The sequence below is a fragment of the Impatiens glandulifera genome, chromosome 1 (assembly GCF_907164915.1).
Source record: "Impatiens glandulifera chromosome 1, dImpGla2.1, whole genome shotgun sequence".
In the NCBI taxonomy this organism is placed as follows: domain Eukaryota; kingdom Viridiplantae; phylum Streptophyta; class Magnoliopsida; order Ericales; family Balsaminaceae; genus Impatiens; species Impatiens glandulifera.
Window position 1 is genome coordinate 4,624,344 of NC_061862.1, and position 10,921 is coordinate 4,635,264.

Consider the following 10,921-nt stretch of genomic DNA (forward strand, 5'->3'; position numbering starts at 1 on the left):
TGAGTTTACTAATGTAGCGACTAATATTTTGAATTTTATCCAAAAATCTTCGAACCTCTCGCTCATTTCGGGGTGATGTCATGGCTGTGAAGGTCGCAATCTTGCTAAAGTTGACTTCTATTCCTTTTTGAGTAATCAGAAATATTATCATCTTACTAGTAGTGACACTGAAGGTGCACTTCATTCGATTTAAACAGAGATGGTATTTCCAAATCCTGTAAAGGAATTTCTCCATGTTCGTGATATGTTCAACTCGATTCTTTGATTTGACGATGATATCATCAACGTAGACCTTGACTTTCTTGTGGATTATGTCGTGGAGAATAGTTGTGACTTATGGTTGCTTTCTGATACGTAGCTCCATTATTCTTCAGTCCAAAGGGCATCACTCGATTTCAAAAGATACCGACCTCTGTGATGAAATTTTACTATTTTCAAAGCTGTTCCTAAAGGGCCCAACGAATTCCTAATTGGAATTGGAGGATTTTTTGTAATTGATTCTTTTATCACATTGCTCGATTTTACATCATTGAATGGACCCATTCGAGAACAATTGGATGATGACAAAATTAGCAAAGCCTTATATTCAACAACCCCTTAACCAAACTCAAGGAACTATTCCTTGTTTTCAGGCGCCATCAGGACCTGATTATATCCCGAGAAATCATCCATTAATCTAAATTTAAAAAATACATATTTTCTATTACTGAACAAATACTATTAATAAACTAATTGAAAAAAAAACTTAAATATACATTGTAAAGTTATTTCAAATCATGTTATTTTATATATAAATTTAAGATATAAATTTTATATATATGAAAAAATATATAGCAAGTAAATTAAATGTATAAATTATTTTAAAAAAATACATATTAATTGCAAGTGGTCTTGCAAGATAAATTTGTAAATTAATTGTGAATATTTAAAATATATAATTGTTATGTATTATAAAATATGTACATTTGAAATTACTATATTTATTATTAAGATATATGAAACTATTGTAAAATTGTTGTAGAATATATGGATAATTAAATCAGTAAAATATAAAAAGAAAATTTAATTTATAAATTAATGAAATCATGTTGAAATAATAATTTTAAAAATTTTTAAAAAATATTTTTATCAACATAAATGTTAATACAATTTTTGTTAGAAAAAATAAATAAATTAATATTAAACAAGTCATTAATAAATAAGTCATTTTTAAGCAAACTAGCATTTATCCTGTGAATTTGCACGAGTAATAATATAAAAACTCGTGAAAAAGTTATTACGGTAAAAATGTGATAGCATTTTTCATTTTATTTTTAACCGTTTTAAATTTAAGGGCGGGTTAACCCACAATTCGACTCAAGTATCCATTTACTCTCACATTGCAGAACGATCTGAAAACAATTGATACAGTTTGATTCTTCAACTCATTTAGTTTCACCTCTAGAGTCCACTTCTTACTCATACTACGAGTGAAAGAAAAAATGTAAAGACTATCATTAAAATACCCCAAACGAGACTTACAATATCCATATGAATTATGTCCCTTATCTCTATAAATATGATGAAACTCTTCCATTATTGCTCACTAATAATATTTAAATCTGTAGCGCAGAGTCAAAAGAGAATTATGACTGATTAAAAACTATTGATGAACTACCGCGTTCATCAAATTTGGTGTTGAATTTAAAATATAAAGTGTTATTAGCCTATTTGATTAAAAAATTGTACTTGTTTTGTTAAGTTGCAAGTTCGAACCATTACTATAGAATTTTTAATTTTATTTTTAACCGTTTCAAGTTTTTTGAACGGGTCAACCCACAATCCGACCCAAATATCAATTTACTCTTACATTAATATCCAAATTAACCACAGCTCTCGACCTGGCAATCCGGACACTTTAAAAATTAAGCATCATTATATATATATATTTATATATTAGTTAGTTAAAAATTTGAACTTTTATTGTTAAAATCTCTCGCGTTCATCAAATTTGGTGTTAAATCTTAAATATAAAGTGTTGTTAGCTTAGTTGGTTAAAAGGTTGTACTTGTTTTGTTAGGTTACAAGTTCGAAACATACAAATAACATTTTTAATTCTATTTTTAACCGTTTTAAGTTTATGGGCGGGTCAATCGACAATCCGACCCAAGTATCCATTTAATCTCAAATAATCATCCAAATTAACCATAGCTCTCGACCCAGCAATCCAGACACTTTAAAAATTAAGCATCATTATATATTGTTAAAATGTCTCGTGTTCATCAAATCTGGTGTTGAATCTTACATATAAAGTGTTGTTAGCCTAGTTGGTTAAAAGTTTGTACTTATTTGGTTAAGTTGCAAGTTCAAAACATACAAATAACATTTTTAATTTTATTTTAACCGTTTTAAGTTTATGTGCGAGTCCACCCATAATCCGACCCAAGTATCCATTTACTCTCAAATAAATATTCAAATTAACCATAGCTCTTGACTCGGCAATCCGGACACTTTAAAAATTAAGCATATTTATAATAATTATTATAAAATAAATTATAAAATACAATATCATAAATAAAATCTGCAATGCAAATAATGTTGTAATATGTATTATAATATTAATAATATTTTTCAATAATATATATTGAAAGTTGAAACAAAATACTTCTATTTATAAATATATCTATAAAAGAGTGACAACATAAATTATAAAATTTGCAACTTAAGAATAACATATTTGATTTGTGTAATACTACGTTAGTTCATAAACACTTATTTTAATACTTTTTAAAGTTGAAAAGAGCATTTTTTTTAAATCTTATTTTTTTTAGTGTAATCTTGTACTAAGACAACCACAATTGAGAGATCTAATATTTGACTTAGAGTTGCTCATCATATTGTGATGTAATAATATTACGTTATTATCGGTCACCGAAAAATTGGTCGACATTAAACACATATTTTTTTAGTATGTTTTAAACACTGAGTCTGTATCTATTTTCTAAAATCACTATCTACTCAAATTTCTTTATCCCAAAAAATTATAAATAAATTATAATTTAAATATTTTATTTATTTATTTTATAACAAAATAAGACAATCAATCCAGCAAGAAGAAAGTCAGATCCTGGACCGGGTATGGTTATTGATAATTCAAGAGCAGCTTAATTTCAAACTTTGATCTCAAAACAACAAATAATCAACAGTTTTCAAATATAGAAACAACCAACCTATAATAGTTTTGGCTATCCATCTGTAAATCTCTCAAGTACACTCAGGAACAATGATAAGAAAAAACAAACAGTTTATAATCTACTATTGGGGGTGGGGTGTAAGTTAAGATATCACTTTAAGTTTTCTAACTTCAGCATCTTCTTCTTCTTGCTGCTTTTGAATAATAAGGCCATCTTGGGTTAAGTTTTCTAGCTTCAGCTTCAGCTTCTTCTTCTTCTTGCTGCTTTTGAAGAATAAGGCCATCTTGGGTTGCGGCTGGGTCAAGATCCCAACATCATTCTGGCAGATCATCAGTCTTCTCTGCACCTCTAATTCGCCAACAAGGAACACAATGTGAGAATCACAACATTTCCTTCTTCAAAACCCTACAAATGGAACCCTTATCTCCGCTCCTAGGATAAATTCTAAGGCATCCTCCCCGTGTTGTTTTTTCTCTGCTCAGTACATGAGAAAAGATGTTCATTTCTTCAACCACATCAATGTTTGATGTCCTAAAATTTCCACAGGATTTTGTAAAGCTAGATTCTATCCAATTCACCGATCCAAACTCCGAAATAGTTTTAGAGTTCATGTAATTGATTGCAATTTTAAAAGGTGAGACTGAAATCACTTGACGAATCAGACAGTACAGACGTGGCATACCATCTTCTTCGTCGTAGATTGCCCATATCTGCTTTGCCTTGAAGCATTTCTCAGACCTTTCATTGTCAAAGTTGTGAAAATCAGAGTCAGGAACCGTCATGTCGCATTGATGTCCTCCTCCTCACCACTGATTGAAGCTCCATTGTGCCAGAAATTGTGGCAGTGCTAGGCTGGTTAGAAACCACCACCTCTCCTTCTCGGTTCGTTCACTAAGATCAGACAATATATTTCATGCTTCCGATAGAGGCTTAAATGCCCCATCTGTCCCAACAGTTTTGTTGCAATAAGGGTTAAATAGACAACACATCTCTGTATACTGTTTGATGAGCCTAGCCTTAACAACAAATAGTTTTAGATCAAAAATTGCATAGAATTCAGTTTCCCCTTTGAATGTTGTCTCAGATGCAACATACACATCAAATATAGCTTTCATTTCTTTTATACCCTCCAAACTTGGACAAAGAATCTGAGCTCTCAAATCATAGCTACTTGCGCCATTGTAGTCTTTATCAACAAATCTTTTCTCAACCTCCTCCCTTTCTGTCCTGCGAACCTCCTTTACCGCAATAGGAGCCTCCTCCCTTTCTGCCCTGCAAACCTCCTCCTCTACCTCCATTGTAGCCTCTTCCTCTATCGCATTGGTAGCCACCTCTTCCTTAATTTCCTTAATTTCTGTAGGAGACTCCTCTTCCGCCATAGGTGCTACCTCTACCTCCCTAGCAGCCTCCTCTTCCGCCATAGGAGCCACCTCTACAGCCATAGGAGCCTCCTCTACAGCCATAAGAGCCTCCTCCTTTTCCTCCCTAGCAGCCTCTTCTTCCGCCATAGGTGCCACCTCTACCTCCCTAGCAGCCTCCTCTACAACCATAGGAGCCTCCTTTTCCTCCCTAGCAGCCTCCTCTTCCGCCATAGGTGCCACCTCTACCTCCCTAGCAGCGTCCTCTTCCGCCATAAGAGCCTCCTCTACAGCCATAGGAGCCTCCTCCTTTTCCGCCCTAGTCTAGCCGCCTCCCCTTCTGTCATGTGAACCTCCTCCTCTTTCGCCCTGGGAACCACCTCTTCGTTAATTTCCATAGATCAAACAAGAACCACAAAATTGTAAATTCAATACTCAGATTAGCATCCACAAAATTGTAAATCCAATACTCGGATTAAAACTTTTGAAATAAAATAAAACATCCGAATTGCACACTGAGGCCACAACAGATACGCAAAACTAAGCTAATAAACCTACAGTAGTTGGATGAAAACTAATTAGATATATAAGTATCACGTCTTCCTATATCAAAGTTTCATGAATTTTAATCTAAATCAAATCAATCGCCTATCTGTAGCTGAAGCTCGCAATTGGTTCATGAATTGCATTTTGACATGAAATGAGAAACAAATGAAGGAAAAAAGAAGCTGAAACTCACTCCGGTGTAGGAAAATTGTGTCGGTTCGCAGGACAGAAAGGGAGGAGGCTGAGAAAAGATTTGTTGAGAAAGACTACAATGGTGCAAGTAGCTATGCTTTGAGAGCTCAAATTCTTTGTCCAAGCTTGGAGGGTATAAAAGAAATGAAAGCTACATTTGATGTCTATGCTGCATCTGAGACAAAATTCAAAGGGGAAACTGATTTCTATGCAATTTTTGGTCTAAAACCATATGTTGTTATGGCTAGGCTCATCAGACAGTTTACGGAGATGTATCGTCTGCTTAACCCTTATTGCAACAAAACTGTTGGGGCAGATGGGGGCATTTAACCTTCTCTCGGAAGCATGAAATATATTGTCCGACCTAAGTGAACGAACCTTGTACGATATCTGGAGAAATACAAGGTCAAAGGGTTTTGCCCCTATTTTGGTCTATCTTTTTTTTGTTGTCTTTCATTTATCATATATTTTCTTACGATACTCCCAAACAAGGTCGGCCTAGGGTACCCCGAGTGACCCTGTCAATTGGTTATCCAAATAACCCATAAACATACAATGCCTTATTCTAAATCATTTCTTTCTTTTAATGAAATTATTCTAAATATTTGCTTTGTTATTGACAATTAATTAAATCTTTTTTTTCTATGAAACGGGTGATTCCTTTTGGACAAAATGCACAACTTGTAACGTTCGGTATAAGTATCTCCTGAATTGTCGTGGTGTTTTCATGGCAATTAACGAAGGGATAGGACCTCCAGATGGCTCGTATCCTTTTCTTGATTGTCAACATTTTCCTGCTCCTGAAAACTGCTATGCAAATCAACTTGGGACTATTACAAATATCCCAACCACAAATGGAGTCGTTGTATCTAAATCTAAGCGGAAATCGTATTCTGGATCTTCAGTGGAGGTTGTTGATACAGATATAACCATCCCTCTCGAGGAACACCCTATAGGGAATGGCAATAAAAACACGAGATCTCTTCACGAGCCTTCCAAACTGGGCAAGCCCTCAAGGAGAAAGAGTCTTGATGACACATGCGTAGAAACATCTTAAATAATCTATCAGATATGGGACCATCAATGTCAATTTTTGAATCAAAAAAGTTATTAATTAATAGGGCATTGTCTGAATTAAGAAAGAAGTTGCCAGAGATAAGGAAAGCTGATGCTGAAGTAGCTGCACTGAAGAAAAACCTAGCAAATTTACCTCAGAAAGAAGCAGCAGCAGCAGGAAAATCAGTAGGAGAGGTGGTGGTGTCTAACAAGCCTAGTACTGCCGCAATTTCTGGCACAGTTGGACTTCAATCAGTGGTGAGGAGGAGGGCATCAATGCGCATGAAGGTTCCTATCTCTGATTTTCACAATTTTGACAATGATAGGGCTGAGCAATGCTTCAAGGCGAAGCAGATATTGGCGCTCTATGATGAAAAAGATGCTATGCCACGTCTGTACTGTCTGATTTCAGTCTCACCGTTTAAACTGCAATTAGTTACATGAACTCCAAAACTGATGCGGAGTTCGGGTCAGTGAATTGGATAAAATCTGGATTTACGAAATATTGTGGAAAATTTAGAACATCTTTTCTCATATATTGAGCAGAGAAAAAATAAAACGGGGAGGATGCCTTAGAATTTATCCTAGGGGCGGGGATATATGGGCCATATACAAGAACTGGTCATCGGAATGGAACAGGGAGACCCCCTTTAAAGTTAGGCATCAATATGAGATGGTGGATGTTATGATGGATTATGGGTTTGCATGAGTCCACTGGTGAAAGTAGATGGTTACAGGACTGTGTATGGGAGGAACCCAGATAAGGGTTCCATTAGTTGGGTTTTGAAGAAGGAAAAGTTGAGATTCTCACATCGTGTTCCTTCTTGGCGAATTAGAGGTGGAGAAAGGACTGATGATCTGCCAGAATGCTGTTGGGATCTGGACCCTGCCGCCACCCAAGATGGCCTTATCCTTCAACAGCAGCAAGAACAAGAAGAAGCTGAAGCTGGGAAACATAAAGTGATATCTTAACTTACATTCCATCCCCCAATTGAAAAGATTATGAACTGTTTATTGTTTCTTATGATTGTTTGTTCCTGACAGTGTACTTGAGTGATTACAGATGGATGGCCAAAACTATTATAGGTTGTTTCATTGTTGTTGATGATGTTTTTGATTTTGACATGTGAAAATTATTCTACATGTCAAATTAAAGTTGAACAGTGGGTTAATTTCCTTTTCACTGTGGTTGACTTGATTTGGGATAGAAAATACAAATATGAATGAATTTATATTTTATAATTGATGTATGTTTGTCTTTATCTTTCAATGAGATTTGATCTTCACTTACAAATAATATATTGTTTGTTGTTGCTCCGCTCCAGCTAAATGAAATTTCTTGGCAGTAAAACTAATAAATAAGACAAATCCTCTTTCTGAGGTGTGAATGTCTTTATTCTTGAATTACTTGATTCAAACCATATTAATTGTGTTCTCTTATATAGAGCACATTATATATAGCTTTGTTTTAATAATCATATTCAAGAGATTACTTTAAGTGTAAAGAGATATAATTGTGTATGTAACAACTAAACTATAAATTAACGGTTAATATTGAAAATTAAATTTTTTTTTTTATTTTGGATAGATTAATGTTTTTTTATGAACTTTTATAATTAATCATAGATTCATAATGTTTAACATAATATTATAAAACAAATAATTAGGATAATAAAAATATATAAAAAGTAGCATATTCAAAAGAAGCTAATGCATTTTTCTAATCAAAAATTATATTTTGTAATAAAATAAAATAAAATAAAATAAACAAATGAATTAAAAAATAAATCGAAATAAAACATAAATCTCTCCTCAAGGGGGGAATTTGAGGAGATGACCCTCAATAATGCAATAATGTCTTAAATGCGGAAAGTGCAGAGTTAAAAAAAAAAGCGCTAGTGACCCCTTTTACTGTTTTTAGACGAAAATGCCCCCGTTGCGTCACGCAACCTCAGTTATTTTATTTTTTATTTTTCAAAAAATTTTAATTATGAATTTTTTTGGACGAAAATACCCCAGTTGCGTCACGCAATCGCGAGACGAAAAAAAAATAGAAAAAAAATAATAAAAATTCGGTTGCGTCACGCAACTAGAGTTGCGTTACGCAAGGGTATAATTGTCATTAAAAAAAGAGGGTCAACAACGCTATTTAAATTATGCACTCACACTATCCGCTATTCACCCTATCAGTGAGGTCATTTCCTCAAATTTCATTTCCCCTCACGGAAGGATAATCTATTGTGATAGTTTAAAATGAGTACATATAATGATTGATTGAACATTCTAAATTAATTTGTAAGTTTTTTAAAAACTTCACCTTGTTAATGAGAAAAAAAGTTAAAAAAAATGTTATTAATACCCCTACTCTTTTTAACAATAATTTTTTAAGATTATCACTGCTAGTGATTCATCTGGCCTTGTTTGGTTTCTCTCAAAAGTATTCGATTATTGGGAAAAAATTAGAGCACATTGTCCCGAACTATTTCCAGTTCTTATATTAGCACATTAGCCTTTGGTACTCTAATGTCTTTTTATCGACATTTTTCGAAACGTTCAGACTCGATAATTTACGCCCTAGAACTCACTTTTCTCTCGAATCTCGAATGAGATAAGAACCAAAATAGTGAGTGCGACTATAATTAAATTTTAATTTGTCAATGTTTTGCTAAGTCTTGTGGCCTACATTTATATTGAATCTCGTAAAACGAGACGAGGAAATGACTCTCTCGAATTTGCCTAAGTGTGTGATGATAAACCACAAATAGGACTTAAACAAAATTATACTAGCTTTGACTCTTTTAAAGTTGTTACTTAATTTACTCATCGAGAAATTAGGCAGGAAAAATATATTTTTTTAAGTCAAACACGACTTAGAAATTTCGATTTGGTCCTGTGTTTGGTTACACGTGAGAAAAGTCATCAATATTATGTCTCAAGTGCCCACCGAAGTGAATAATCTCTACTACAAACGTTTTGTCATTTTTTGAAAATATGATTTTTATACTTTTATTTGATAATTTATTCAAATCATATCCACATGTCTAAGGCTCTAGCTTAATTCCTAAACTAGATTTAATTATTGTACTCATATATTCTTAAGGCATGTGTCTGGGTTCATCATTTTGCGATATAAAAAAATACTGAATTTTAGAGAAATTCAAACTCACTTGTGAGTTGTGAATAAGAAAGGGTAGGAACCTGTAAAGATTGCAAAAATATGAGTTAGCTTTTCAAAGAATTTATATTTAATTTATAAAAATGAAGAATTTTATTTTTTTGAAATTTTTAATGTTGGTTGAAGCTTTAATGGAGGATTGATATCCAAGCTCTCTCGCTTTTAAACTTTCCCACCCTTGAAATAAAACTCTATGATGCTTTTTTTAAATGATTCATGCAATAATATTATGAATGGATAGTCGTTTACACATAACGACAAAAACACTAAATTTATAAAAAAAAAATCACACAAATATTATAAAATTAACATGTGCGGAGATCTTCCAAAAAGGAAATGAGCTCTCCAACTGAATCTATCGGCTTCCCACATCGAACATCATATAATGTTAGGATGATATCATTGTGTTGGATCCGCAATGGTCATTTAAGATTGTTGAAAGATCTACAATTTCTCTCTAACCAAATTATCCACCATAAAAAATAGAGATATAACCTCATTGTTTCAAACCCACAAATCTAGCTACCTCAATCCACGATTTTCAATACGCACCAATGATTCCCGACAAAACCCAAAAAAATACCAGTAATACTCCAAATAATGCACTAAATACCAACGACATATACTACATCGTCTCCACCTCCTTAAGACACATACTACATCGACTAACTAAGATAAGACACTTACGTATATATTTATCATCAGTTAGAATCCCATTGTGGATCACACTTCTCTAACTAAATGATTGAGTCTTCGTGAGAACGGGTGCATGAGAAGATAAGGTCCCTAGTCATGCACAAAACAATTAGGGAGTATGTTGTCAGATAAAGAGTGAAATACTTTTATTTATTACAACTTTCTTTTAAGTATAATTCAAATAATACATTAATAAATAATATGAATTAAATTTTCGTAGATAAGAAAAATTCAAAGTTTAAACTCAATTGTAGGGTGCCTCCGATTAGAGGACCTAACAAAAATAGGCGTATGCCACGTATTGCAAAGAACACACGGTATTCTTTAGTAAAAGGCGAAAGAATAGTTCGCTTTGTGTTTAGTGCTTGGCTTCGTAATTTTTTGTAATCACCAACTCCCCTCTTATAATAATATCAAATCCCTATTTTCACTTCATCTAACAATGTGGGACAACACACTTTTTTGTCATTATTAAGGCTAATGGTGTTTTTTCTTCTTTTATTTAAAGAATAGGATAATTCAATAATACTTTCAAGAATTTGAAACTTTTAACTATATATTATTTTATCAAATTTTAATAACAAACTATTACAATGATTTATTAGTATAGCTCCAATAAAAAGAGTTTTATTTTTAACATTTGATTTTCACTAAAAACGCTTTAATTTGAATTGAAGTTATTACTATGATGGTGGTTATAACTCGTACTTTCAAACAAGGTATAT

At 33.0% G+C, this 10,921-nt stretch overlaps 1 non-coding gene across 1 annotated transcript; it reads right to left on the reverse strand.

Moving 5' to 3' along the window:
• Positions 1-10,452: 10,452 nt before the first annotated feature.
• Positions 10,453-10,567, reverse strand: LOC124922906. The gene has a single exon (XR_007097954.1). It is a non-coding gene; the product is annotated as a U5 spliceosomal RNA (small nuclear RNA).
• Positions 10,568-10,921: the final 354 nt, after the last annotated feature.